Source organism: Abramis brama (assembly GCF_963993115.1).
Source record: "Abramis brama genome assembly, chromosome: 18".
Classification (NCBI taxonomy): Eukaryota; Metazoa; Chordata; class Actinopteri; order Cypriniformes; family Leuciscidae; genus Abramis; species Abramis brama.
The window spans coordinates 18,281,756-18,307,471 of NC_139980.1; the positions used below are offsets into that span (position 1 = coordinate 18,281,756).

Here is a 25,716-nt window from a genome sequence, read left to right on the forward strand (position 1 = left end):
TGTACTATATTTTTATATTTTTATAGTGTTTTTTATTTAACATTTTGTATTTTTAGGGGATTTTTTTATACTAAATTATATTTACGCTGTATTTATAATCCATTTATTCACTTTTTGAGACCTGAAAATTAAATTTCCAACTTAAACTGTTGTAAATGTTGAATGCTTTAAAGCACAGACTTAAAGGTGCCATGTGTAAGAATTGAGGTAAAAATATCCAAAAAATGAGCTACATGCATCAAAAGAATGAGAAGAAATAAGGGCGATGATGTCATTAAAAAAATGACAAGTTATAGTGCTGCAGAGATATCAACCTGAATTAGCATGCTAAATTACTAGCCACGGCCCGACAGGTGTCATAATACCAGTTTCGGCCATGGGAGGCGGTATGCGGGCAACATAACCACCAGGCAGCCAAACTGCAATACACGAATAACTCGCACGGCTTGTGGGCGTACTTGCACCTGATGTCAATCGTGTGGAAAGTACAGTAGAGTCCTGCACGGGTGACCCGCAAATTTTGCTCAAACGGGTGAAAAATATCCAACTGTGTCGGATACGGGTGCGGGTCGGGTCGGGTCGGGTCGGACACGGGGGAAACACGGGTCTGGACACGGGGGAAACACGGGTCTAAACACGGGTTTAAAACGATCACGTGCAAACGTAAAAATATATGCGTATTTTTAGGAACGCATCTACAAAAATATTCCTGTATTTCAAGTTGATAAAATAATTTAAAATCCACATCAGTTTATTTGTGCCCACGCACCACGCCCTCCCAGGAATCTATAACGTTACCTAGGCTACTATACTTTCACTTTTAAAAATTCCTCATAACCGCGCGCGCGATCTGCTTGCAGTCGTCGAGATGGATGCTGAGTTGAAGAAAAGAATAGCTAGTGGAGATTGTAAAGTTGTCGACAATACGTCATCAAAAGTCAAGTCCAGTGTGTGGGAGAAATTTGGAGTTATCTGAAGAAAACAATATTGTGAAAGGCTTTGCTGCATTTTCGTGTTGGATAGCCGCAAATGTGGAACTTCATCGCTGAGGAAGCACGCAGATAACTGGTAACAACGCAGTTCTATCGAACAGTATTTTTCAGATTTAAAACTGCTAAGTATGTCTGGTGTGCAGGGCGTGTTTGAACCCAAAATTGTCAGATGTAATGTTAGGCTAGACAAAAATGCGTGGCAGATATAGTGTTGTAGCCGCGTCTGTTAGGCTACTCAGTTTTGTGGAAACATTAGCCATGCAAATAAAAATCTGATAAAAATAAAATAAAAAAAAGGAACAGAACCAAAGTAAACATTGGCACTGCTTTCCATCGCTGGAGACAACTAATGGACATGAAATAAATGAGGTTCGACTCCGAACTTGCAACATTTCTTTTTGATTGGTAAGTAAGATGCTGTTGTTTCGCTAGAAGTTTGTTTTATATGTTTGTGTAGTTTTTTCGGGAAGTTATAACAGTTATCACGTGAATGCGTGAGAGTTGGCAGCTCTGGTTACGTTGGCGCTAGCTTGGTCAACATCAGCGAATGCTGTCTGTCAAATTAATGTAGCCTAATTCAAACTAACAATAAAAATGTAATATGAACAAAACGAATATGAACATAGTTGGCTCGGCTTCGGCTATGGCTCTAGGGTCGTTGTGAAGGTAGGGGCGGAGCATAGAGACTATGCCGTTTCTCGGTTGTTACTCTAGAGTAGACCAACTCACTTTCTGGAGGTATACTGCCCCCATCTGGTATGGAATGTGGAGTATGAATTTATTTTTTTGGCGGACATTCCACAAGGCACCTTTAAGTTTGATCTCTTTTTAAAGTTGACGCGTGGCAAATTATTGCTGAAGTGAAAAAAGTGAACTTAAAAAAAGTAACAGAATTTTAAGTGTATTTTATGAAAAATGCACAAAAATATAATTTAAATTTTTTATATGAAATTATTTTTCAAAATCATGTTTTAAATTTACTCTAAAACTGCCATAGCCATAAGTTGTGTTCCAAATTTGAGCTTGATATCTCAAAAAATTAACTTTCAGTAAGATTTTGTTTGGCTTAAGTACCAAAAGCTTTCACTAGATGAAATTCATCTCCCATTCATTTCCAATGTGGTCATTTTTGACCGCGAGGAGCACAAGTGTGACTATTTTTTACAGGTCCATTTAACTTTTTAAAAAAAAATTGTTTTTTTTTTTGTGTTCACATAGAAAGTGCCAAAACCTTTACCAAGTTTCGTACCATTCCAATGAAGTAAAAAAAATAAAAATAAATTAAAAACGTATAATTTTTCTGTAAAAAATGACTGAAGAGCACCAGAGGGTTAAATGGACTCAATTTGACCAACACTATATACAGTATATATATATATATATATAAATAAAAAAACGACATAATGGAACAAAAATGCAATTTGGGGGTGAACACTGAACTATTTAAACGTTGAGCAAGCAATCTCATTGGCTGCAGGATCAGCAGAGGCCAATCAGATCCTATGTGTTAATGATGTGATTGCTTGCAGATGGCATGTAAATGATATGTCAGCCTGCGTCATCTAGAGTTTCATGAATGAACAAGATATTAAAATCTTACACAATTGTACTTTAAAAATGTCCCTATCAAAGGCACCTGTTTCATAGGATAATGGAGTCTTTTCTCACACATTGTGTGTCATTCAGTATGTGTGAACCACATAAAGTGCTGCAGGGATCTGAGTGTCACTGTAAAACCTAACAGTTGTACTAAATAAAACTGAGTTCACTGCACTCAAATATTACCAAAAGTTATGTGGACACAATGACTGAAACAGAACTGAAATTGAATGAGTTATAGAACATTTCTAGATCCCAGCATAACTGGATAATAATTGGATAATTAAGTGATTAATTAAGTGATGACCGAGCATTATTGATGAACACCTGCTGTTAACAAGCAGAATCACTGAAGAAAAGAGAAACACAAGAACTACAACTGACTTCCAGCCACAGCCTTAGATGAAATCAAATGAAGATAAAAGAAGATTAAATCTCTCAAGATCTCAGCATGTCGTTAAACAACTGCACAAACAGCATTACCATCTTCACTTATTACTAACCAGTTTGACTTAACTATTTCTGTCAGACATTTACAGAAGTTCTTAAGAGAATTAACAGAGGTTTAGAATTTGATGATTTATCGAGTTTCGTTTAAGGTCACCATGATGGAGATCAGTGTTTGCTTTAGTTGGGTTTCTGACCCTTGACTTTTGCACATAAGGTTTTCTCTGGCTTCTGTAACCCGTGTGTTTACAAAGCACATTTGTTATGGCACAAAAATCAAGAAAAAATATGATCAGATGTTGATGGTTAAGTATTGATGATGACAGTCATCATGTATTGACCTGATTCACTGATCTCATTCAGAGTCTAATATCTGATTAAACGGGCAACATACTATTAGTTTTATTCAAAACTGTTTTATTCAAAATTCTACAGTGCCAGCAGTGTGTGCACAAAATGTTTTCATCTATGGCATTACTAAAACTAACATAGACATCAAGAATCAGCATATAAATCTCAACAATGGTGACCATTAAAAAAACAATTCATGCTGCAATGCATGCTGGGTACTATCATAATACAAAACTTATCCATGGCTCCCAGCATGCATTGCGGCATGAATCGTTTTTTAATGGTCACCATTGTTGTTACTGATTATTGATGTCTATGTTAGTCTTGGTAATGCCATAGATGAAAACTTTTTCTGCACACACTATTTGAAAAATCCTTCATTTTATCTGATTGGCACAACACTGATACCATAGATGTTTTTAAAATCTGATTGTCACAACAATAGATCTTACAGTAGAATCAAGTGAATCAAGTCACTAAATAATGATTTTCATCATCAAAGCACAACCATTGACACCTGATCATACTTTCTTTTGGCTTTTGTGCCATAACAAATGTGTTACAGCAGCCACAGAAAAACTTATTTGCAAGGGTCAAGAGCCCAATTAAAGTAACCGCTAATCTCCAATATGGTGACCTTAAACGAAACTCAGTAAATCATCAACTTCTAAACCTCTGTTAATTCTCTTAAGAACTTCTGTAGACGTATGACAGAAAAACAGTCACACTTGTTAGTAATAAGTGAAGCTGGTAATGCTATTTGTGGAGTTGTTTAATCCTCCTCTGCTGAGATCTTGAGAGATTTAAAGGGGTGGTTGATTATGATTTCACTTTTCTAACTTTAGTGTAATGTTGCTGTTTGAGCATAAACAACATCTGCAAAGTCAAAGTTCAAAGCAAAGGGAGATATTTTACAGAAATTACTTTTTAAGGACTGCAACAAATGACTGTTAGGGACTACATGACATTCCTCCCAGGTTAGGCAAGGCAAGGCAAGGCAAGTTTATTTATATAGCACATTTCATACACAATGGTAATTCAAAGTGCTTTACATACTATTAAAAATAATCAGAAGAAATAAGAATATACAAAACAGTTTAAAATAAAGAAACAAGAAAGAACTAAAAATAATTAAAACAGTTTAGAATAAAGAACAGTTTAAAATAAAGAAACGAGAAAGAACTAAAAATAATTAAAACAGTTTAGAATAAAGACTAAAATAAGACACAGTATAAACAGTCGGACAAACAGTGACACAGTGCTCATTCATTAAATGCAAAGTTAAACAGATGTGTTTTGAGTCTGGATTTGAATGTGACTAATGTAGGAGCACATCTGATCTCCTCTGGAAGCTGGTTCCAGCTGCGGCTGGCATAATAGCTAAAAGCAGACTCTCCTTGCTTAGAGTAAACTCTTGGAACTTCTAGCTGATGTGATCCTAGTGATCTGAGTGATCTGTTGGGTTTGTATTCCGTGAGCATATCTGCAATGTATTGAGGTCCTAGGCCATTGAATGATTTATATACTAGTAATAATACTTTAAAATCAATCCTATAAGTAACTGGCAGCCAGTGTAATGACCTGAGGACTGGTGTGATATGATCATATTTTCTGGTTCTGCTAAGAATCCTGGCTGCAGCGTTCTGTATGAGCTGCAAATGTCTTATGGTCTTTTTGGGAAGGCCAGTGAGGAGTCCATTACAATAATCCACCCTGCTGGTGATGAAAGCATGCACTAGTTTTTCTAAGTCTTGATTGGAAACAAAGCATCTAATTCTTGCAATATTTTTCAGATGATAGTATGCTGATTTAGTTATTGCTTTGACATGACTATTGAAACTAAGGTCTGACTCTAAAGACACACCAAGATTCTTGACCTGATTTTTAGTTGTTTGACCTTTAGAGTGAAGGTATGCGTTCACCTTGAGAACTTCATCTTTGTTTCCAAACACAATGATTTCAGTTTTGTCTTTGTTTAACTGTAGAAAGTTTTGGCACATCCAGCTGTTGACTTCATCAATGCATTGAAGCAGAGAGTCAATGGGGCTGTAATCATTAGGCGATAGGGCTAAGTAGATCTGTGTGTCGTCTGCATAGCTGTGGTAAGAGATTTGGTTCTTTCTCATTATTTGGCTCATTGGGAGCATGTACAGGTTGAACAGGAGTGGCGCAAGAATTGAGCCTTGAGGGACTCCGCATGTCATGGGCGTCCACTCAGACTTATGGTCACCTATACTCACATAATAACCTCTCCCATCTAAGTATGACCTGAACCATTTTAGAACTGTCCCAGAAAACCCCACCCAGGTTAGTGACGTCACTAACCCTGAAATTTACATAAACCAACGTTCTCGTCAGGGCCGTAAAAGACAGAGAAGTGACATTGTATGGGGATGGGAGAAACCCACCCAAATTAGCTTCGGTTAAACATGCGTATAATAATTTGGGTAAATGTGTAAGCTAGATTTATGCCTATTTTTTCACATCTTCATGGACACCATAATGATTTCCCTCGTGTAGAATATTTTACCTTGTAATTATGTATGGTTTGCAAAAATGGCAACTGGCGACCTTTTCACTTTGAAATCCGTTTTCAAAAGTTTGTGTTTTCAGGCACCCAAAATGCTGTTGTCATGTAAATGAACGGCCAAAGCATGGTGTTGTGTAAGCAGCCCCTATTTATGTTCGCGATTGTGCTGCATTTACTCACAAAAATAAATATTTTATATATTCACGGTAGGAAATATTACAAAATTTCTTCATGGAACATGATCTTTACTTAATATCCTAATGATTTTTGGCATAAAAGAAAAATCAATTATTTTGACCCATACAATGTATTGTTGGCTTTTGCCACAAATATACCCGTGCTACTTGTGACTGGTTTTGTGATCCAGGGTCACATATACTCAGTGGTTAAAGTGGGATTTGGCAGGTGGGGGAACCCTCAAATTTTGTGTAGGTGCAACAGGGAAAAATGACTCACCATGGGACAACATATTAAGTATCGTGGTATAGCAATACTTTTTTGGACAGGATTGTCACTGTGGCACCAAGTATCACAATACTTATTTAATACTTATTTTAATGTTTTTATTTTGGTCCATCTACATCTACACTGATATGATGACGATACTATGTTAAAATTGCTGAACACCACGATATGGAATACAACCTTGTTTTGCACAATGTAAATTTAAACCTAAAAATGGGAAGTCCAAAATTGACTGAAATATGAGGTAGTTAGGGGGGTTCGGGGGCATGCTCCCCCGAGAAAATTTGGATTTCTCTGACCAACATATGTGCAATTTAGGGCTTTTGAAGGACAATTTTTTTTTAATAAGAAATAGCTTTAAAACTTTGTCATTAGATTATTTGTCAATACCTGCTCTCTCCTCAACTTCATCTTTCTTTCGTTCTCCTTCTGCCCTAATTCTTCCCCTCCTAAAGCTGAACTTTGATAGTCTTTTCATTTTTGCCTGTGTCAGTGAAGAAAGTAAACAAAGGCTCAACTGATATTTATATGTTTTATGAATCATTTTCTACGAGTTAATTTACTCAAGGCTACCAGGAAAAGCTGTAGCCTAAGTCAGCCTAAGTTAGTATTGCCAATAGGAACCTTCTGCAAGCTTTGGAATTTGAAAACGTCTGTTTTTAAATATTAAAAGTAATTTTAAATAATACAAATTATGTTTAACGCAGTTGGTGGAATTGGCAGACGTTCCCTTAAGCATCATGCGCTGTGGAAAACGCGTCAAAGCATTCTCAGGTATAAATATAATATAATATAATAATAAATAATAAAATATATTACAAGGGAAAACAAATGTCCAGCGAATATCGAACCTAAAACTAACTTTACCACGCTAAACCACAGTGAGTGCATTCACGCATTAGTAACCGCTGGCGTTCAGCGGGGAGGGGAGGCGTGAACCGGTGTAGATGCACTAAAATCAGACAGGAGGACCGTGAGAACATAACGTCGGGAAGCGTGTTTGTGAAGGCGGGGCCAGGCTGTGATATTCAGTTTTGATTTGATGAATGATGAGAATCATTGAATTTGATGAGAATTATTTGATTTGATTTGAATCTATTTATTTATTAATTTATCTGAGGTGCCGGAACGCAGTTCCGGACCGTTCCGGCCCACTTTAACCCCTGCATATACTATACCTGATATATACAAAATAATCAACATTGAATTGAAGTTGAATCAAATCGCAAGCTTGTGAATTGAAATCGAATTGAACCATGAAATTTGTGTCAATACCCAGCCCAGAGGCCAGTTAGTAAAGAGCCATGCAGGTAAACCCCACTGCCCTGGCCTCAAGAAGCATACTAGCGGCTGATGCTAGAAGTTACGGGAAGACCAGTTACATTGGTGCCGTGACCCGGATAGCAGTGAGTTTAATGAGGGTGAGTAGTGTTAGTAAAGAGTTGTGCAGGTAAACCCCACTCCCCTGACCTTAAGAGGCACGCTGACTCTAGAGGCTTTGGTCTTTAGCCTCCTTGTTAGTGCGCCATTATCCCATGACGGTGACTGGTTTAAAACCCACTTGGTGTGGGTGCGAGTAGGATCAGTTACGTTGGTGCCATGACCCGGATAGGACCAATTACAGCATCCTGACCAGCCTGACACAGCAACATTAGATTGACAAAAGGTGTAAATTTAGGGCAGTATTATCTGTTTGGCCGACTAATGTCAGGTGGAAGGAGTGTTTTCTGACAAATCGCGTTTGGTGGCGCTATAATGATGCAGAAATGACACGCTCAACATTATAAATAAATAAAGAATCAAAAAGCTAAAGATGGCCTTAAATCCTCAAAAATATTATGTAATATTGTTATATGGTATTTTTCAAAATTGTATTAAGTTCACATGTGATCCTCAGGAGATGTTGTTCTCAACCTACTTTAAGAGAAACTGAGTGTCAGTTTAGGAGAGAAAAAATAGATTTTTATAGTTCCCATAGAAACAATATCCCTTAAATACTCAGTATTACATATCTGATGAACTGACAGAACCCTGCAAGAAAAGACAGAAACATCTTCAGTTAGCATTATCTTACTCTCAGGTTTCTATTAAAATAAGGTGTTCCTTAGTTTTGTTTACTAATCTATGAATACAATTTTCACATATTCAAAGGTTAATTTGGTCTAGTGACAGTGGCTGTTACCCTAAAGTCCCAGATGACTTAAATCTAGTATTAATCTGTTATACTGTATTTTCATCACATGCTGAATCAACAGGGCTTGCCCTGCATCAGAGAGGAGGCATTCACGCCTTTTTTTTCTCTCATAATTGTGAGTATTTAAGTAACTGTTCAATATTTCGTTTTATGAAACTATGCAGTAGTTTCCATGGTGATTTAATGGCATGTTCGGCTATACCTTGATGAGGAAGTTGAATTGTATCTATTATCTCTTTATATCAGTCACTCTTTCTCTTGCATCATTTGTATAAAAAATATATTCCACTACTTTTTAAGAAATGGAAGATTACCTGCCATTAGTTAGAAAAGTATCAACATTTTCACTTTTAAATTATTTGGAGATAATCACTAAAATGTTCTGACCATAAATGTACAATTTCTTTTGATTTTCTCTTTATTTGATCAAAATTATTCACTTACCCACCCCTCCAGACCATAACTTGATACTTCATATTAAAACACACTGTATAAACAGTAAATCTTAAGAAAAACAGAAATATAAATACGGATCTTATAAATAAACATTACTACCACCACCATCAGATATTTATTAATACATTAAAGAAATTTGCCAAAATTAAATTAAATTAAATCAGTCTTTATCTGAAAGTCTTCGTTCCATATTTCTCCTGCTCTGAGTTTAAAAAAGTTAAATATACACAGCCTATATTTGAAGACTTCAGATGCAAAAGCTTCTAAGTCCGTCTAAAGTTTTGTTTAATATTAACATTTTTATCAGACTATGTAAAGGTTTCTACCCAAGTAACGACATTTCTGAATGGGCTGAGGCTGGGATTTAGTGAGTTTGAAGTGAAAGTATTTGATGAGTGTACAGTATACTATGTGCATATACTTTTGCATCGGAGGTCTTCATTTTATCATATCTATCGTTTTAACTTACTTTGCTTATACTGTCTGTCAATTCCGTCACAATTGAAAAAGCTAGGCATCCTATATAAACTTCTGATGGTAAATTTTCCACTGAGGTAAAAATTGTTAGAAGACCTGGTAACACTTAATTTCGATGGTCTACTTTAGACATTCTACTAACTATTAGTAACTTTACAACTACATTTCAACTTATTCTACTAACTCAAAGAATCTACTAATACTCTAATGAGAGTTAGTCGACATGTAGTTGCAAAATTACTTATAGTTAATAGAATGTCAAAAGTGGACCATCAGAATAAATGTACAGATTCTTTAGAGTATCACTTTTGCAATATAATCCATGTTATGGCCAATAACTCCTTTTTATTTACTTGTCGAAACCAGATTTTACTTACATTTGGCACTCAAAAAGTGTCAGTTTTGGCCCTTGTGTACATCTATAGCTCTTGAAGTTTCCTAAATAGCCTTTTATAGATATTTTCTATCAAATTATTGTTGAAACAGCATTATATCTGAGTAATATGGTGGAAAGTGTTCAGTTCATGTTGGATAATGGCCATCCATTTGGACAGTTGAGTTGACTGTTTTGGACAGTCCAAAACAGTTGGACCATTTTCTTAAAGGTTGGTACAACCGAAAAACGGGTGTTTATTCAGATTGGATTTGCATAGTATAAAATATATAAGTCCCCCTGTGTTGAAAATCCTGCTTCTCTTACGAGAGGTTCTCTCGTATTGCGTAAGTTGCTTATGCTACGGGTAAAGTCATCTTTGCTCGAGATATGAAGCCAAAAATTATCCTTAATTTTGTATTTATTGTCAACGCGTTGCAGCAGCTAGCAGACCTAGAGCGTGCTAACTAGCACGCTCATTGGCTGCCCTGCGGCAACTGCAGCAGCCTACCACTGTGCCCTGCGTGACGTTTCGCGCCCTCATGCGTCACAGCCCACCAGAATGGGGGTGGCTTAGCGTATAAAGGACGGGCTCGGAGGCTGCTTACCTGATTTTCATCTCTTCAGCGAAGCTCTCCGCAACGCTGGATCTTGAGAGAAGCCGCCGCCGTCGAAGCAAGCGACAGTGCAAGCAGAGGACTGTGCCTGAGGAAGCCGGACGATTCTCGCCGCCTTCAGCCATCCGTGCCTGCCACGCTATCCAGCGTCGTATCCTTTTACTGCTCTCTGTGTGTGTTCGCCACTGCGACACACACTCTCCTAAAAGAGCGCAGGCGTTTTTATCAAAATGCCTCGTAATTCCTGTGGCTCTTGCAGAGCCCCGCTCAGCGACAGAGACCACCACGTGATCTGCGCTCTCTGCCTGGGCCGAGATCACGCAGCCCTCGCCCTGTCTTCAGGCGGCTGCATCCACTGCGACGACATGACAGTGTTGACCCTGCGGGCTCGACTTGACATGTTCGACGCTGAAGCTGCACCTCCGCCGGCCTCTACCGGACCATGCAGAAAGAAGCGTCGCTCCCAGAGACCATCGGAGCCTGTCATGGCTTTCAAGTGCTCGCCGGAACTTTCCCCTCGAGCCTCGTTATCTCCTTCTCCGCTCTCCCTTACGGATGCACAGATGTCGGCCGCCGCTCTCACTGTCGCCGCCTCGGGAGATGAAGCGGAAGGAGACGCCATCAATGACAGCTGTTCCCTCCTGGCTTCAGGAAGTGAGGAATGGTCTGGATCTAACCGTACGGACCCCGCCCCTTCGCTCCAGGAGCCCGGGGGGACTCGGGCCAGCGTGGACGCTGAACTGATTCGCCTCCTCACCAAGGCCGTCGACCACCTCGGCCTTGAGTGGTCCCCGCCTGAGGAGCCCGCGCCCAACAGGCTCGATGGTCAGCACCCTTCCTGCCAGAGCTCCACAACGAGCTCTCGAAGTCGTGGAACGCTCCATTCTCCGCGAGACTTCACTCTTCCGTCTCCTCGGCGCTCTCCCAAGTGGACGGCGCCAGTGACAAGGGAAACAAGTCTATCCCCCCTGTGGAAGAGGCGGTAGCAGCGCACCTTTGTCCACCCTCTGCAGGATGGCGTGCAAAGGCTGCCCTCCCACCCAAAGCTTTCACCGCCGCTGGACAGGCTGCTTCCACCCTGCATTCGATGGCAGTTCTCCAAATTCTCCAAGCCGATCTCCTCCGTGAGTGGGATGAGAAAGGCTCGGACCAGTCTGCCATTACAGATTTAAGGAGCGCGACGGACCTTTCCCTTCGTGCCACTAAATCCGTGGCCCAGGCTATCGGGAGGTGCATGGCCTCGCTCACCGTTACGGAGAGGCACCTTTGTTTGACATTCACAGACATGAGGGAGGCCAAGCGAGCCGTTTTCCTCAACGCCCCGCTCTCTCCTTCCGGCCTCTTCGGCCCAGCTGTGAGCGGGATTGTCGACCGTTTTTCTGAAGTGCAGAAAACCACACAGGCCATGAAGCTTTTCCTGCCTCGACGCTCGAGCTCCGCCGCAGGCCGCTCTCAAAAACAGCCTCCTGCACAAAGCTCTACCCAGCAGCCCTCCCAGCCTCTGCCTTCGCAACGCTGCCAAGGCGCTCGCCAGAGGTCGCGCTCGTCAAGCCGTCACAGGCCGCCTCCCCCGCGGGGACCTCGGCCTAAGATCACGCTGAAACCTGAGCCCGCAAAGTCCTCCTAGCAGCCGCAAGAAGGAAAAGATGGTTGAGTCCCGCCGCGGCCGGACCGCCATCAAAGCTTCTCGCTCTGTCAGTTCCCTTAAAAGAGGCGACTGCAGATGTGTATTTTGCAGCCAACGAACGCGCTGTACAGCCCGCTCGCCTGCACCCAAACGCCGTTTTTACGGCGACCCAGAGATATCTCATAAAGAGTGTAATTTCTGGTTATCCGGCTCACGTCGATGGTGTTTTGAGTGTAGAAAATGTGCCCGCTTCCCAGTGTTCACCCCTACACACAAGCACGGTTCCCCCTGTGTCACTCACTCTCGCAGAGCCCACTCTCATAAAGCTGGCATGTGCCGCCCGAGTGTTAGATGTAGGAAATGTGCCCATGGTACAGTGCCCACACCTACTCGCTTCCCGCTCTGCTACACAGGTATCACAGGGAACAAAACACATAAAGCCGACACACACCGGCTATGGTATAAATGTAAGTCCTGTGCCCGCTCGCAAGCGCTCACGCTTATTGACAAACACAAATCGCCCCGCGCTACACACGCGTCCTGGGCTTCTCTCTGTGAAATGTTCCCCGCCCAAGGTGACCGGGACATTACATGCAGAAAGGCCAGCCACCGCTCTCAGCGCGCCGCTGTATTCAGGCGTCGAGAGCACGCTCACCGCGCCAATACCTCAGACTCAGGTTCACGAGCCCACGCCGTGTGGAGACCGGAACCGAGAGGCCATTCTACCCCTAGCTATGCATGCAAAAGCATGGGAAGCGATTCCGGGAGTGTCAGAATGGGTGCTAAATACAGTAAAGCAGGGCTATTCGCTGCAATTTGCCCGCCGGCCCCCACGCTATCTTGCACGGACCGAGACGAGAGTGAATCAAGAAGTAGCACACCTACTTCGCGCAGAAATAGCAAAGCTTCTATGCAAAAGGGCCATAGAACCAGTACCGCCTTCCCAGAGCGAGTCAGACTTCTACAGCCGGTACTTCCTCGTGCCAAAGAAGGATGGAGCTCTCAGACCTATCTTAGATCTGAGATATTTGAACAAAGCTCTCATGAGGCGACCGTTCAAAATGCTCACGACCAGACAAATCCTCGCGCAAATTCGCCCGAGGGACTGGTTTATCTCTCTCGATCTGAAAGACGCTTACTTTCAGATTCAGATAATACCACGTCACAGGCCATTCTTGAGATTCGCCTTTGACGGTCAGGTATATCAATACACCGTCCTTCCGTTCAGCCTGTCTTTAGCACCCCGTACATTCACAAAGTGCATGTACGCGGCTCTCGCTCCCCTCAGAAGTCAGGGCATGCGAATATTGAACTATTTGGATGATTGGTTGATTCTAGCACAGTCAGAGATGGAATTAATATCTCACAGAACGTTGCTTCTCAGCCATCTGGAGAACTTGGGTCCAGTGGTGGAAAGAGTACTGAAAAAACATACTCAAGTAAAAGTACCATTACATTCCGAAAAATGTAGTGTGAGTTGAGTAAAAAGTACTTGTCCAAAAAACTACTTGAGTAAAAGTAAAAAAGTAGCTTATTTAAAAGTACTCATGAGTAGTGAGTAGTGAGTACTGAGCTGCGGATTCTACCTCCTTATTAGGACTGCATCGAAATATATTGGAATTATCGAAATATCGCAAATGTAGGCTATACATCGCAATATGCATATCGCAACGGCTTCCAATAACTGGGGTTATGAACAAAAGTCAAAGAGAAAAATCACTCACTCTTGGCTGAATAACTTTTGTAGCTTTAATAAGAATCATTCTATATTTAATTCATACAGTGAAAACTAAGCAATGTTTTATTTTTTTACAATTGATTATTCAGTTTCTGTTGTTAAATAAACCTAATGTAGGATAACCTGAAACCCTAAACTCTGTGGTTTACACTGATGTTAAAAAACACTTCTTATGCTACTGTAAAACACTGCAGCAAAAAGAATGTGAAACAGTACTTAAATATTGTTAAATATATTTTAAAGATAATTTATTTGTATAGTTTATTTTATACACTTTAAGCATTATCGTATTGCATATCAAATATTGCATTATTTGATGAGTTATAACATATCACACTTTTATTCAATATCGCTCAGCCCTCCATATAATAAAAACTGCGCACTACAAACCTTTAGAAACTCATACGATAGTTCAGCATCACACACACCATGAGATGGGTTAAATAGAGAGATAAAAAAAAAAAAAGATTCTCTTCAAACAGGTACCAATTTAGCAGTATTCTGAAAAAGAAACAGGAATCACTAATATTATCAATTTACCTCACCTAATAAACTGAAAAAGGCTAAGATAGTGAGCTCACATGAATTACACTGTAATTCCATGCCATTATATCTTACAATTTAAACGTAAATGCACATTGTTCTAAAAGGGTGGCATCATCCCTTATACATTTAACACAGCTACATTTACTCAAATTGAAATGCTGATAATAATATAATTTGTAAGGAATTACATTTGTGTATCACAAATTGTGCAATAAATAGGGATATATCTGGGGAAACTTTTACAAATAAAACACACCCAAACAAATGCATAGGCCTATCTCTTTGTAGTCTCGGCGAAGCTGTTATATCAGTAGCATCCACAACAACAAATGTTGAACTTGAAAAATGTTTTTTTTTTTGCGCAAGTGCACTTGCTGAATGAAGGCGGATTGTATGAAATGGATCAATCAAAAAACGTTGTTTATTAACGAGCTGTAGTCACGCACTGACAGAACCGCAGTTCAAATTAATGTCATATTCATAGGCTAACGTTACACTGTATACTGAATCTGGTCCTCCAATTTTAGTACAGAGGGTGTTTTTCCACAGTTTTAGAGTGTCCCCAACACACTTTCACAGCGCGAACCACACAGAACGAGCTGCCGACTTCTCCAAGTGACTCCTGCATGTCGAGCGCGAGACAGCAGTGCACAGATCGCGACGCGCGCCTCGCTATAGTAAATGGGAGCGGGAATACTGCATTATGAACTCATCCCTTGAGGGAGTAAACACTGTACTGTACGCAATAACACCAAATGTCAGGCCCTGGCTGTAGATAGGCCAGCCTATATAAATATATTAGTAAGCAGAAATGTAAATATTCCTTAGCATATTAGAGGAAGACGCTGATATCTCGATTGAATTGATGCAGGAAGAATGCACGTCCACAGCAGCCATAATTAACAGTAGTTGGTGCCTTGGCGGTTTAAGTTTTCTATGCATGATTTGATTTGATGACAGTCACGAGACCGATTACGCGATCCAATCACGTTGATGGATCAAAAAATAAAATTTTAAAACAAGCATGTAATGAGTAACGACCACAAAAGAAGGAAAATAGCGGAGTAAAAGTACCGATACATCACTTAAAATGTACTCAAGTAAAAGTAAAATTACAAAAAAATTAAACTACTCAAAAAAGTACAATTTCTGAAAAAAACTACTCAATTACAGTAACGTGAGTATTTGTAATTCGTTACTTCACACCACTGCTTGGGTCTCACGGTCAACTGGACCAAGAGCTCATTACTGCCCAGTCAGACAGCCTCTTTTCTGGGGATAGAACTGGACTCTGTGTCTATGACGGCCTGCTTGTCGACACAGCGCGCGCCGTGTTCGACACCTGGCCGCTTCATTCCAGACGGGCAGCCTTGCTCCCCTGAAAACTTTTCAGAGAATGTTGGGCTGCATGGCCTCAGCTGCAGCTGTGCTTCAGCTGGGCTTGCTGCGTATGCGGCCACTACAACGCTGGCTGAACGCACGGGTACCACACCGAGCTTAGGCTTCCGGCGGTCTGCGTATCAGGGTGACTCAGAGCTGCGTTTCAGCTCTGAAGCCTTGGATAGCGGCCGAATGGTACCAGTCGGGAGTGACAATGGGTGCTATCTCGTACCGGAAGGTTATCTCGACAGACGCCTCCAACCTAGGTTGGGGCGCCCTCTTCGAGGGCAGATCGGCCTTTGGCCAATGGTCAGACTGGGAAAAATGCCTTCACATAAACTGTCTGGAGATGTTAGCGGTCGAGAATGCCCTGAAGCATTTCCTCCCATTCCTGCGGGGCCACCATGTACTGGTTCGCACGGACAATATGTCTGTGGTGGCCTACGTGAACCGCCAGGGCGGTGTCAGATCCAGAAATCTCAATGCTCTGGCGGAACGCCTCCTCGTTTGGGCTCAGCACTCCCTGCTCTCGCTGAGAGCCGCTCATGTGCCTGGTCACCTGAACGACGGTCCAGACAGACTGTCCAGGGACAACGTCCCCCCAGGGGAATGGTCCCTGCATTCTCAAACAGTCCAGCTGCTGTGGCGCCGTTTCGGCAAAGCGAACGTCGACCTATTTGCGTCAAAAGATAACGCTCATTGCCCAATGTTCTTCTCGAAGAACGAGGACGCGCTGGCCCAGACATGGCCCAGCTGCCCTCTGTATGCTTTTCCCCCGATCTCGCTGTTACCACAGGTAATCAGGAGAATCAGGGAGACTGGCCACTCGGTGCTCCTAATAGCCCCGCGATGGGAGAACCAAATTTGGTTCCCGGAGCTGATGCGGCTGACGGACTTGTTTCCGGTGAGAAGGAATCTCCTCTCTCAAGCCGGCGGCTCGATTTGGCATCGTCATCCATAGCGCTGGTCTCTGCATGCATGGATAGTCAACGGATACCCGTTGTTCTGCCAGAAGGGGTCATGAACACGATCACGCAGTCTAGAGCTCCCTCTATGAGAAGGCTCTACGCGTCTAAATGGTCTGTGTTTACTAGCTGGTGCGCCGACAAAAACCTAGATCCACTAACCTGTGGAGTCTTGGTGGGTGCTTTGTTTCCTTCATATGGGTAGAACCCCTTCCACGCTCAAAGTATATGTTGCGGCCATTGCGGCGTTCGCAGAGTCGACGCGCGGCCAGTCAATAGGAAGGAACAAGCTTGTCATCCGCTTCCTTAGAGGAGCCAGGAGGATGAATCCCCCGCGGCCCCCGTCGGTTCCTATTTGGGATCTTTCTATAGTCCTGGAGGCCTTGAAAGCACATCCCTTCGAACCCTTGCAGACTGTGGATCTGAAATACCTTTCGCTCAAAAACGCTTTTCTGATAGCCCTGTCATTAGTCAAGCGTGTGGGTGACTTACATGCATTATCCGTTAACGCCGCATGTCTCGAGTTTGGACCTAATGACTCGAAAGTCATCCTCAAGCCGAGACACGGTTATGTCCCCAAAGTGCTTGGCACTCCATTCAGAGCGCAGGTTATTACATTATCGGCTCTACCGGAATCCGGTAGCGAGGTCGATGTTAACCTCCCAAGGGCCTTGCCACCTCGAAACAGAGTCTGTCCAGATGGATAGTGGACGCTATCGCGGCAGCATATGCGTCTAAAGACCTGCAGTGCCCTTTGGGCGTTAGGGTTCATTCCACTAGAGGCATGGCCTCTTCGTGGGCTTGGTCCAGCGGGATTTCTATTCATGACATTTGTATGGCGGCAGGCTGGGCCTCCCCCTCTACATTTGTTAGGTTTTATAACCTAGAAGTCCCTGCCCTGCAGGCTAGACTTTTGTCAGTCTAACTTATGAGTATGTGCTGTTCAGATTCGTTCATGCGCAGGCTACTCTCACATTAATCCCAGCTCCCCTGGTTGAGCTGCACTAAAATGATTGATATTCTCTTCTCAGTATGGACCGGCTGTGCCGCTCCGTATTCCCTGCCACATGACACTGTGTGCTTATGTACATGTACTGGCCCACTTAGTTGGCCGTCTATTCCCACTAATCTATGTTCCCCGGGGCGCACCCCCTGGGACTTTATGTGGTGAATGCTTGGCGCGCACGGCGTTGACAAGGGGTTCCCGTAGCGTAAGCAACTTACGCAATACGAGAGAACCTCTCGTAAGAGAACGTACTCGGTTACTAATGTAACCTCGGTTCTCTCTAGAAGAGGGAACGAGTATTGCGTAACCTGCCGTGCTCGCGCCACGAGCTGATCAGTCGATGAAAACCAGGTAAGCAGCCTCCGAGCCCATCCTTTATACGCTAAGCCACCCCCATTCTGGCGGGCTGTGACGCGTGAGGGCGCGCAGGGCTCAGTGGTAGGCTGCTGCAGTTGCCGCAGGGCAGCCAATGAGCGCGCTAGTTAGCCCGCTCTAGGTCTGCTAGCTGCTGCAGCGCGTTGACAATAAATACAAAATTAAGGATAATATTTGGCTTCATATCTCGAGCAAAGATGACTTTACCCGTAGCGCAAGCAACTTACGCAATACTCGTTCCCTCTTCTAGAGAGAACCGAGGTTACGTTAGTAACCGAGTACATTTTAATGTTGTTTAACATGTCTATGTGATGTGTTTAATATGCTTTAAGACAAACCATGTGTAAATTCATAAGTCAACACCATTGCTGAGTATTTTATCCTTAAAACTGCAGTGAACCAACGACAGTTTCAAAAACGCGTTTTGAAGTCGCTGGTGTTTCTGACGTCACAAACTACCTTGTAACCAATCACGTCAATGTGTGAGCGTCAACGAGTGGATCTCTGAGCTGGTGTGAGTGAGTGGAGACGGGGCTAATTTGCATATTTATAAAACCACGTATACCAAATTAGGCAAGGGTGTAGATTTACATTCAAGATATTTTAAGGCATAACGATTTTTTTTCAAGGAAAAAACGTTTAAATATGTCATTTTGGTGATTAAAGGTGAGTTTTAAGCGATAAAAGGATTGACTACAGTGGGACTTTAACTGACAGTGAACCCCTTTATAATCTGACGATTTTAGATCAGTTTTTTCATCCCATCATTTTTGTGATTTTCATTTCGACCTTTTTCTTTTCTCTCCTCTCCCTCTGTCATGAAGTGAGGAGCTGTTTATTGGGTGAGGCATTCGCTAGCAGGGGCCGATGGGTCCCGCCATCAGATCGCCACCGTCCTGTGTGTGCGAGGGCAGCGGTGGGCGTGAGTGGGAGACTGAATCAAAGGTGAGCTCTTGCTCAGGCACCCAGCGCAACTCTTTTCTCTGGCGTTCGCTTCCTTCAGCTTTATGTAACAGTTTATTGGGACCAAACACAAAGAACTGACTGTAAACTTAATTTTCTCTCAGACGTTGATTTGTCTGAATGGAAGAGAAAGCCAGCTGCCTTTTCTCTTTTAGGTGTTGGGTTAGATTACCGTCACTTCGCTGAAGAGGAGCTTAGCGCCTGAAACCTCTTGTCTGTCTTATTCGAGTGTTAGTTACTGAGGCGAGCTCTCCTGCTCTTACTCCATTAGCTTTTTGCCAATAGCATGGTGCAACATCAGTATTTACACTAATGGCATATTATTTCGTGGGACCTCAGTGACCCCCTACAGGAAGGCAATATTCCCCTCCCTGTTGCAATATTTTTAGCTCACGTGCCGGTGGATTGATGCCTGTTGCTCTGCTCTCTATGCTAGTGATCTTTTGTTTCACTGGAGATTTGGTGTGGAGGTGGAAAGAATTCATAATTCTGAGTTATGCAACTAGCCCTGGAGATGATACAAGTGCAGCTTTCCTTTAAAGTCCCCTTGTGGTGAAAATCAAGCTTTTAATGTTGTTTATGTCTATGTGGTGTTTTTAATATGCTTTAAGTCAAACCGTGTGCAAATTCATAAGTCAACACCATTGCTGAGTATTTTCTCCTTAAAACTGCAGTGAACCAAAGACAAAAGTTTCTGACGTCACAATATGTAATTTAAATATGTAATTTGGATGATCAAAGATGAGTTTTAAGGGATACAATTATTAACTACAGGGGGACTTTAAGTAAATGTGGTTAATTAAGTAAATAGTCTCATCTGTTTGGTGCTTGGGTGAATTGTAGTGTCCTCCTGGGTCATTCTGGTTTTGCAGTACTTTTTGAACACATGATTGTGTTGTATTTTAAGGAAGAAATATAAAAGGGTATGCCAGTGGAGAGTTCTGAAAATATGCTCTGTTTTAGCTCTGGCACTTTATTGATTATAACTCGATATGTTTTATATGATAGCAAGTAAATTATGAGGATATAAATAAAGAGCTAAAGTTAGTATTCCATTATTCAGTGAAGGTTTGAGAGTTAGCTTACATTAGAGTTGAAGTTACTCTCTGAAGCTTTACTGTATATTAAGTGGCCTTAACTAGTTAACCATTTGTTACAATTTACTTATGTGTATAGTGTTTTACATTTGTCATATTTGTGTGTAGTTTGGCATGTATATGGTTAATCATTTTATGGTTTGTGTGTAGAGTTACTAAAAAATATATTTTTTAGAAGAGTTTATATACATATACACACACACACACACATATATATATATATATATATAATATAAATATTACTGTTTTTTTCCTGTATTTTTGATCAAATAAATGCAGGCTTGAAGAGCGTAAGAGACTTCTTTCAAAAACATTAAAAATAGTAATGCCTTTTGTCCGGTACTATGTGTATGTGTGTGTGTGTGTGTGTGTGTGTGTGTGTGTGTATATATATATATACACACACACACACACACACACACATACACATAGTACCGGACAAAAGGCATTACTATTTTTAATGTTTTTGAAAGAAGTCTCTTACGGTCTTCAAGCCTGCATTTATTTGATCAAAAATACAGGAAAAAAACAGTAATATTCTGAAATATTATTACAATTTAAAATGATGGAAAATGATAAATAAATACAATACTTTAAAATTTAATTTATTTTTATCCGCAAAGCGGAATTTTCATCAGCCAATACTCAAGTCTTCAGAGTCACATGATCCTTCTGAAATCATTCTAATATTCTTATGTTGGAAACAGTTGTGCTGCTGCTTAATATTGTTTTGGAACCTGTGACTGCCACAGTAAAGTAGCTCACGAAGACGAATGGCCCAAAAGGAAACAGTCTTTAATATAATCCACAGATGAACACAGGATAAGCTCAGAGGAAAACACAACCACATTACATAAACGACACAGAACAGAACTGAGTAAACTGAGGGCTTAAATACACACAGAGATCGTTAAAGTGACATACAACACCTGGGAAACTCAATTAACGACTATGGCAACTGATTAGGCAAGAGAGACTGTCACACAGAAAACAATGAGGACTGAACCAAAACTCAAAAGTTAACTATAGACAGTGTATAACCCTGACAGTGACACTTTTTTCAGGATTCATTGATGAATAAAAAGTTTAGGCCATTTAAAGTTTAGGGTAAGAACACAGCATTTATTCAAAATAGAAATCTTTTCTAACAATATGAATCTTCACTATCACTTTTTATCAATTGATAAAATATTAATCAATTGAATAAAAGTATTAATTTACTTAAAAAAAAAAAAAAAAAAAAAAAGACTGAACCCAAACATTTGAATGGTAGTGTAAGTGTATATTGTTACAAAAGATTTATATTTTAAATAAATGCTGGGTTTTTTTTTATTTTATTTTTTACTTCTTACTCATCAATGAATCCTGGGAAAAGTACAACAGGTTATAACAAATATTAAGCAGCAGCACAACTGTTTCCAACATTGATAATAAGTCAGCATATCAGAATGATTTCTGAAGGATCATGTGTCACTGAAGACTGGAGTATTGATGCTGAAAATTCAGCTTTGCATCACAGAAATAAATTCTATTTTAAAGTATATTTAAATAGAAATCCATTATTTTAAATTGTAATAATGTTTTTCAATATTACAGTTTTTTCTTTATTTTTGATCAAATAAATGTAGGCTTGATGAGCATAAGACATATATATAGAGAGAGAGAGAGAGAGAGAGAGAGAGAGAGAGAGAGAGAGAGAGAGAGAGAGAGAGAGAGAGAGAGAGAGATAGATAGATAATGTATACTGTATACAGCAATGATTCATAGAAAGAAATAACTTTACCTTGAGGACTGTAGATTACATAACAGATTGTATTAGTGTCTCAGGTATGAAATCTGTGACATATATCTTTTTTTCTTGGATCACACAAATCAGCCCTCATTGCTCAGGTAGTGAGTGACCCTGAATGTGTCATTGTGTGTAATTGTGTGTCAGGTGAGATGCTACATGCGAGAATACATGTATTGTAACATTCTGCAGGCTTATCATTCTTTGACTCATTTAGTTGCCACAGCAACCACATGTTCTTTTCCTGTAGCAATGTGTTGTAAAAATAGAGAAACGGGAAATGTTGGGAAGGTTGCATAAACCTAACTGGGATAGTTTTTCTAATTTGGCTTAGAAGCTCAATAATAGTTTTCCATCAAGATTCATTTACTGCCTCCTAAACTCATTGGCCTTATGAGCTCTTTAGATGGCTTGTGTTCAGATTTGAAATATACAGATGTATAAACTGGAATAATGAAATAAATGCTTCTTCATTGAAATACAGTAAAGGCTGTGAACAGCAGTCCTGCTGTGAATTACTGTCATACTTGTGTAACAAACTCTAAAATCTGCTTTTCATGGTCAGAGTCCTCAGCAATGGTTACTATGACAACTCTGTGTTATATCTCATTCTCTTTGATATGCTGCAATGGATTATAGTCCCTAGGCATTATGTAAGAAGAGATTTAGCGCTAAAGGTGTTTCCTGCTCTGATTTCTCCTCTGACACATCGCTATCTTCTTCTTCTTTTTATCTTTAATTTGTCGTTTACTGGTATTAGCTGTTATAATGTGAACAAAAGGTTTGGATGATGCTACATTAGACTGGCTGTTTGTGTTTCTCTTACACACTGAACAAATTGAAACAACTGTCATTTTAGAGTGCATTTTGTTATTGGTCTAATCAAAAATCATCTTTTCCGGTTTTGTTTAGTTTCTCTAAAAGCAAATAACACTCCCCATAGAATTGTTTAAATGTATTAGTATTTTTAGTTGGTCCAAAGTATACATTTTCAGTGCATCCTGTCACTGTAAACCCAAATAAGGTGATAAACCCCCAAAAATTGAGGTAATCAATTGCAAAAAATATTTTAAGTTAAGAAATTCAAAGTTTAAGTTAGTAGAACTGGCAGATTATGTTGCACTCATACATTTTAATTGCTCTTAACTTAAAATATTTGGAAACTTGACTAGCTTTAACTTGCTAATTCAATAACTGCTAACTTGCTAATTGGTAACACAATGCTTTGATAGCATTAGCATAGCATATCAATAGCTGAAAGAGTACAGTAATATATAACATTTAACAGAAATCTGTTCTCAAACCAAGCTCATGCTTCACTCGTCACCATGATGGTAACTGCCCAAAAACCCTTCTAAATTAGCATAGCAAAACATTAAACACTGTTAAATCTCAAACTTAATATTAATCTTGCACAAACAAAAATGGTGTATCACTTAATTTTAGCATTTACTCTCCCTTTCGAGTGTCATTGCAAAGCATGCTGGGAAATAGAAATCCCAGTCCAGTTTTAGTTAAATTTATTTGTCTAAATTAAAAGAAACAATTTCATAAAACTCAAAACAATGAAACAATTCTGATTACTTAAATGTCTCAGTTTTGTGAACTCAAAAGAAAAATAAAGTTCTAAATACTCATAAAAGTTAATTTGATTGAACTAATTTAATTTAAGTTTACCTTACTCAAACCAATTAATTGATTTACAGTGTGATGTCGGTTCCTCACACAAAGCTGTCATATGGCTTTAGAAGACTCCAAAACAAACCACCCACCCCTACATTTCTCTTTGTAAAGAGACTGCAACAGACCTGGATGTGTGGTGTAGTGGTTAAAATTGGACTGTTCGACAGAAGACCCAGGTTTGAGCCCCAATCCATGTTTGTAAGTTATCACCACCATGCCCTTGAGCAAGACATTTAACCTTGTCTCTTTAATGCATGTGCTGTGGATTAAAGCATCCATACTTGTAACTAAACTACAGGTTTGGGCTTTCCTGGGAGTTCAAGGCATCGCTTTTCAGTGTTTTATGCTTGTTGAATTTAATTCAGGCATATCAGGCAATCAGGTTTTCCAAATGTTACATCAGAAAGATGCAAACCCTTTTCTCTCTTGTGATCATCATTCTTTTGAAAGAAGTGAAAGAAGATTCTTTTACTGTCAACATTAGTTTAACTCACAATCAAAACTTAGAAAATATAATTGAATGCAAAGAGAGAGAAGTTTCCTGCTGGATCCCTTTAGTCAAAACAAAGGGAGTCTCTCTGAAAGAAAGTTAAATACTATCACTATGAATTTCTATGAAAGTAAGGAGGTATATAATACATGGATACATTCCCATTCATTTCAAATCCAGTGGCCTGGATGGTGCATGCAGTCATGGAAGTACATGTTTGGAAATTCTTCTAAAAATCAGCATCCTTAACGCTTTGAACATCATAGAAAGTCAGTTTAGAAAGGCATATAGTTCATCATAACATCGTAATCTACATCATATACATAATTCACCCGCTATATTGCTAAATTGACCAGATTTTTGTTATCAACTTAAAAATATACCGGGATAACCTGTCTTCTCTTGAGACTCCCCTGCTTCTCAGCATAGTTAATGATATGCTAAAGCCCGCCCACACGTTGACGTGATTGGTTACAATGTAGTTTTTGACGTAAGAAACACCAGCGGTTTCAAACCACGTTTTTGAGACTGTCTTTGGTTCACTGCAGTTTTAAAGAGTTTTAAGTTTTATTTATATTAAATAATTTTGCCCTATTACAGTAATAAAAAGAATGGGCAGATAAATGTAGATACACAAGAAACAGTGGCATTTAATATCAGTGGTTTAAAATAAAATAAAAATGTCTCCATATTCAAAGCAACTGCATGACTCTATATTCACAAGAAGTATAATGCATTAGATTACTTTTATGATTTTTCCAGAATAACTGAGCAAAAATTTTACGTTTTACAAGCAAATGATAGAATTTTTATTTTATCCACAAATGTTTAGCCTTGGTTAAAGTAATGGAATCCTCCAAAAAAAAGAAGAGTGTTTGTTATTCAGGATAAATCTGCTCGGTACGATACGATACGGCTCGGCTCATTTCGCTTTTCCACTGCATGGTACGGCATTGCTCGACTCGCTTCGCTTTTCCACTGCGTGGTACGGCTCAGCTTGGCACGGTACGGCTTGCTTTGGCTCGGTTTGCTTTTCCACTGCAGTTTAGTACCGCTTCAAAGTGGGTGGGATTATAGACTGATCGTTATAGTGGTGCCACCTACTGCTGTGACATTATCCGCTCCTCGGCTACCAACGAGAGGAACGTCTGCACCTCGTCTACTGACCACGATTCAGCCATTTCTTTTTTCAAGTTGCGTGTGACGGTCGTTTAAAGCAAGTCGTTTAAAAAAGTTGTGTGAACAAATTATACTGCGGTGGCTGTTGCTGCCAGTGGGTTTGGTGTCTTGTTTCCCAAATCCAATGACGCTGGTAGTGACGATTCTCTCTGACCAATCAGTGATCAGCAGTGTTTACACATAACATTTTAGCATTGGTACGGCACGCTTGGAACCTCAACCGAGGTGGTATATTTAAGCGAGCTGTACCGAACTGTATCATGGAGTGGAAAAGTGCCAAAAAGTGAGCCGTACCGAATCGTACCATGCAGTGGAAAAGCTCCAAAAAGTGAGCCGTACCGAACCGTACCATGCAGTGGAAAAGCTAAAAAAAGTGA

The 25,716-nt window shown here is 40.5% G+C and overlaps 1 protein-coding gene across 1 annotated transcript in view; it reads left to right on the plus strand.

The window, feature by feature from the left end:
• Nucleotides 1–25,716, plus strand: part of dlgap2b (discs, large homolog-associated protein 2b) — a 100,259-nt gene that overhangs the window by 22,658 nt on the left and 51,885 nt on the right. The window lies entirely within an intron of this gene.